Source organism: Leptosomus discolor, chromosome 12, assembly GCF_034619465.1.
Source record: "Leptosomus discolor isolate bLepDis1 chromosome 12, bLepDis1.hap2, whole genome shotgun sequence".
In the NCBI taxonomy this organism is placed as follows: Eukaryota; Metazoa; Chordata; class Aves; order Leptosomiformes; family Leptosomidae; genus Leptosomus; species Leptosomus discolor.
In genome coordinates this window covers 6,742,657-6,748,910 of record NC_141402.1, presented here as the reverse complement: position 1 = coordinate 6,748,910, position 6,254 = coordinate 6,742,657, and positions in this window count along the sequence as shown.

Genomic DNA, 6,254 nt, shown 5'->3' with positions numbered 1-6,254 from the left:
CCTGGAGAAGAGAAGGCTCTGGGGAGACCTTAGAGCAGCCGTCCAGTACCTGAAGGGGTGGACAGTGGGGAAGGAAAGGTGGGGAGAGATTCTACCAGGGAGGGTAGCGATTGGACAAGGGGTAATGGTTTCAAACTGAAAGAGGGGAGATTTAGATGAGATATTAGGAAGAAATTCTTCACTGTGACCAGCCAGTGTTTTCTATTACAGTAGAATTCCAAAGAGGCGTTTTGGTCTCTTAAATATCTCTACATTAGCATGAGCTGACTTTCAGTGCCATTTTAGGGCTTGGGTTGCTGAGTCTCCAGTTCTAAAGGAGACTTTAGCACCCATCTGCCTGTGAGCATAGCTCCAACTTTAGATGCTTTGGATCTGCTGTTTGTGAACAGAGTGTGCAGCTGCTCTACTCGCAGATGGTGCTTGGTTGAACTTGCTCCATGGGCTCAGTGCTGTGCAGGTGTGGTGCCCAGTGTCCTGGTGTGGTTCTGCTGAATTTCTTGAAAAATGGTTTCAACTAATATGCCTGTTTTCTTGAATACTGATGGACCTGTTTAGCACTTTTACTACTAAATAGATCCCCATCTTTGTTCAGTACTGACACTTCCAATTTATCTAATAACATTTTTGTTTCATTGATATAAATTTTTTATTTTGTATAAGGAGTTAAGAACAGCAGAATGGTCGTACAAGGTAATGTCAAAGGTCTTTCTCCCGTCATCATCAGTGGCCAAGGACAGATGCTTAGAGGATAAGAACAGGAAAAGCTGTCAGTACTGGAATATTATACCAGGCTTCAGTCACTTGTTGCTGAGGGTTTCCTGAACCAAAAGAAAGATGTGGTAATAAATCTCAGTTGACTTTTTTCCACTGATTGGTCCAAATATTTTTAAACTCATATTAAAGTTTACTTGTGGCAAAGAATTCTCCAGCTTCAGTAGACAGACTGTGACGGAGAGCTTCATTTGTTGTTCTGTACCATTTACCTTCCATCTGCATGTTTCTTTTGAAGACCCCAGTTGCCTTATTTGCATTCTCCTATGCTGCTTATTGTTTTCATACACGTTACATGTTGCAGTGTTTGAAGTGGTAGCTAAATGTTTTTCCATTTCTAGAAAAAAAAATACCAGTTTTTAGAGGAGTATAAAGAGAAGAAACAGGGACTTAAAGTGGTAAGTGACACCTTGCAGAATTCTTTAACAAATGCTCCTTAAGGTGTCCTAATATGGCCTGGTTTTCAGAACTGCTGAGCACCTGTGGCTCCCATCTTACTTCAGCGGGAGTTGCAGATACTCAGTACTATTGAAAATCAGGACACCAGTTTCTACTTCATGCTTGTGCCTTCACAGCCTTTGCAATTTTACAATAGCCAGATGGGGAACATGAAAGTGCATTATCATGTAGAGAATTCTGTGTGCAAAAAAATTAACCCCTTGGTGCCATGTGACACATGAGCTTCTGCATAGGAATAAATGCGTTTGGCACCACAGTCTCCCACCAGGAAATCTCTGCCATCTGTACCAAAAATTTATGAAGTCACAAGACTTTCCGTATGATTAAAACTGGCATTTCAAACATAGAAGCAGCAATTTTATATTCCAGAACAATACTTTAACAATAGAATTTTTGATTTAAAAGTTGCCATGTACTTATAGCTAAACAAATGACCTCAAGCTCAATTCAAGTTAGTGTACGCCCCTGGAGGTTTATGTGTTGTCAGTTTGAGATCATATATAGTTTTGGCCGGGGGCTACGCAAAGGATTGATGATTAATTATTTAGCAGAAATACTAATTAATGCAGTTCTGTTACTAGTTTTGATTATTCTGATCTTTATACCAGTTAAAACTTTTCCAGACTCATTTAACTTTTTATATGTGTTAAAAAGTAAGAGCAAAAGAGATGACAGGATAGCAGAATATTTTTAAGTTCCTAAGAAACACAAAGATTGTATTACCACTACGTGGTGTTTCTGCATAATCTGCAGGAGTAAATTACTTATATATTGAGTATAATCTTAGTGAAATACAGGGTAAATCTTATTTTGCAATAAATATTTTTATTGATACACATATTTTGCTTTGATACTGTAATTTGAATTACTTTAGGCTAGATTTTAAAAATATGTTCTGTTCCATTTTTTCCTACCTAATATTATATATTGTATGGATTGTGATATAACTATAAGAATATTCTACCTTATTTTCTTTACCTCCCACTAGGAGAATTTGATATTTTTTAAAGTCTGATTTAAAGGAAGGTGATGTTTCCTTTCCGGTAGTGAGGTTTTTTTCCTCTTTCCTCTCTTCTATTGATTTTTGGTTTTCTTGGAAGAGCTTTTGAGCACATTGAAGGTGAGCTCTGGTTTAGAATTCTGTTATTGTTGTGATATTTGCTGAAATTTACAGGTACGTGAGTATGCCTGACTGAAGAGTAAAAGCAAGACCCTAAATATAGAATTTATGTGTGAAGCATGTGAGATTTCTTGTTTCTTTTGGGGGCAGATTGACTTTTACCAGCAAACAAAATGCCTAAAGCCCAACTTGGCTTGTGCCTGACTTACAAGCCCCATTCAGCAAAAAGCATACATGTGTGTTCCTGTTCTGTAAATTATTTAAGCATGCTCCCAAAGTTATGTGGGGAACTGAAAAATTTGATCCAGCGCAAGACTGGGATGCCTGAGGATGCCTAACGGTTCTGAGAAGAAAGCTGCTTAAAGCTCTCGCTTTAACAAAGCGGCCTCCAACTTTCCCATCTTAAATTTTCTCAGGTATCTGGAGATGGATCTTTTTTTTTTTTTTGCACCTAGATCTCCCTCCCTTGTCAGTGCTGGGCAGTTTGGAGCTGAATTAAGGCTAAACCAGGCAGTTTCCTGACAGAATGCGGTAAAAATCATGGCTTTCTTTTAGTAACTGGCAGACACAACCTTTTAGCTTGGCAGTCTAGTGGTCAGACTGCTTGCTGAAGATGGAGACGCAGGCTCAATACACAGCCTAAATATGGCTAGAGGCAAAGGCTTGTGCTGGGTGAGAGCATGGCATTGCATTTTCTTCCCTTGACTGAAGTGACATTCAGGTTGGATGGCTTGCAAGAGATTCACTTTCGGGGACTCTGTAGAGCAGGCATTTGACAAGAATGATAAGGGCTAAAATATGTACCACACAAGTAAATGTAATCCACATACACCTTCACTCTGCACAAAATATGGAACTTGAAACCGTTTCAACATTTTTGCTATGAGCGAAATAATGCATTCTGCTGTCATATCTCAATATAATAAATAGCAATTGCACTCCATGATATTTTTCTAATACACAAGTTCCCTTTTGTTTATATTATCTGTAATTACTTGTGGGTTTATCACTGTCCTTGTAAGTTTATTCCATCTTAGCTATCATATGTTTAGATTTTCCATTTTGGTAGATCAGTCTCCTTTTTTAATTGATGGTTGTACTCAAGATTTCTCTGAACTAAATCAAAAGCATTGTCTCTAGCTTTCTTCTGAACAGAAAAATCAAGAATCCAGGCAAGACAGTTGCTCCTTTTTGCCTTGTCTGTAGTTATATTTGGTTTGTTTTTAAACTCTAACACCTTTCTGTAGGCATCAAGGCTTTTTTCTGCTCTGTCAACTTTCCCCATGGTATCAGAAACGTTTTTAGTATTTCCATATGTTTTGTTCTTTCATTTGCTGTGTATCATATGTAAATTGAAGGTTCTTCTGTTTACCTCTACAACAGTTTAATTGTTTCAGTGGAATGCTTTTTGGATTCTGAATGTCTGATAATGAATCAACAATTCAACAGTTCTGTTTCCTGCTCTCTGTTTACTGGTGTCACCTAAAATGTTTTTCCCCCCAATATGGTAACTGAATTTTTGTCCCCTAAAATCTAGATCTAAAATAGCCCAGATTAGTGCTTTGAACAGCTCCTGAAAATGATCACTTCAACCTGTCCTTCTCCTTGGCGTTTTTAAATTGGTGTATGTGCCACTGAGATTAACAATGAAGCTGCTCATCAGGCTTGAAACTTCGTATGTCAGATGTGTTAGTGGAGAAAATACTTTATTGTATATTCCATAAGTAGGTGGATATCTCTGCATTTTTGTCTTGAATCCTGCTAAAGTTTGCTTCCTAAAAATTGAGCAGAAAAAAAGTTGAAATGGAAACAAAAGAAAGAGAAATAACATAGGCTGTCAATCAGTAAACCTCCACTCCTTTCACCCACAGTTGGCACCAGGTGCTAGTGAATGAAACCGAACAGGTGTTCAAATGAGCCAACATAGATAATTAACTTAAATGGTTCTATTTTCTTAAAAACTGTCAGAAAATAAACTCCCTTTCTCTTTTGTGTGGTACTCAATTATCTGGCACTCTGTAAGGCTTAGATCTTTTAAAAAGGCCTAAACTCAGCCTCTGATTTTGTGGGTGCAATTCACTGCATGCCACATTTTTAACCACATAATTGTTCATGCAAAAGAGGTAGTTAAAATGTGTGTCATCAGTTAAGCCCACAGTTGTCATAATTGCAGACGTGAATCTGCATCTGCAACAGATGAGGCTGTTTTGCAAAATCAAAACTTACCTTTCTAATGGATATGAGTGTTTATGCTTTGATCATTTGTACACGTATATACACAGCTATCTGTTTAAAACAGTGGAAACACTTTCTAAATACCAGTCTTTATGTAAAAGAAAGCAAACAGGAGTTTGAAATAATAATTGTTAGTCTAATAATATGGGGGAAAGAGCTCTAAAAAAAGTCTTATCTGTGACCTCTTTCCTCTGTTGGATCCACTGTGTGATCTCAAAAAAAGCAATTGCATTTCTGTGTTGCAGTTTACTAGTATGTATAGTGCAAATAAAAAACTACCTATTAATTAGTTAATATTAGGACAAAAATATCCCTGCTGTTAGTGAATTGCTCTAAAAGCATCAGAAGATTGGTTGCACTAGTGCAAAATATTATTCCATAAAAATAAATAACAGGGCAACTCTAGTTTTCAGAGTTGTGTATAAAGTTTGGTATAAAATGCATTTGCCTTTCTCTCCAACCTTTCAGATACATAATTGCCAGCTTTACTGAATGGCCAAAGGAGTCAAACCCAAACTCTTCCAGAGCATTCAGCGTGAGCTGAGAAGACAGAAGCCTGAGCAGTTAAAGGAAAATTGTTCTTTCTGGACTCATAGATCGTTGCACTACCCATCCGGATTAGCTAAGTAAAGTGGGAGTGCTGTCTAGGCATGTTCATTTGCTCAGTAACATAAAGGAATAGAGATGGATACAGAAACAGGGAGAAGCAGGGGCAGTGGAAAATCTCAGAGCCATTCTCTAACTTTTTGGGATTTCTTGTTGTTACTTTTGTAGAAAGAGCTAAAATTCCTTTGTAAATTTTTGAGATTCATAGCTGAAGGAGTTCTGGGAAAATGATCGTCTGCTTCCTTCCTGACTATAGTAAGGAGAACAGTAGTAGTAGTGCTTGCAGCATTGTGTTGCAAGAGATGACCAGCATTTGGAAAACAAGTTTTTGTATCTGACTGTGGATTAAAGTGCGGGGCTAAAAAAAAACCAGGGCTATTACTCTGGTGTAATGTTTTTAATAATAGTCCCTAGATTCGTTGAAGTCAGACTTTAATAAAATTTTCTATTATGTCTAGGGTGAAACACATGTTGTCCAGAGACCATGTCTTGAAGTTAAAGGAAGGAGTGGAATAATAATCTAAACGCTGGTGAGTAATGCAGTATAGAAGAAGAATCAAATAACCCTGTTACTACATGTCAACAGGGTGAAAACACTGAAGCACAAGGTCTGCTAGTAACAATGGTAACATGGAACTTAATGCAGAAATTGAAACAGAGAGTGGGGGCAACAAATCCTCCACATCAGCAAAACAGGTAAGGTTTACTTTGTTGTAAAATACAACAAAGTAAATAAGTAGAATTGAGAGTAAATTAGGAAATGTTGGGTGTGACCTAGTGCAGAGAAAAATCGCCAATGTCTGTTGAAACATTTTAAAGCAGTGTAAGAACAGAAATAAATACTATGATATAAGGTGAACTCTCCACTGCACAGTTGTAAGTACTGCGCACTATATCATTTTGACTTAGATACCAAGTCCATAACAGGTAATGCCTCCTGTTCGTTCCCTTCAGTTGTAGGGGACGTGTATATATGGGATGGGAGCGGGGGGAGGAATGTGGCAGAAAAACATAGGATCTTAAGACAGCAATATTGAGTGACATTGAAGAGGAATCTTTCACA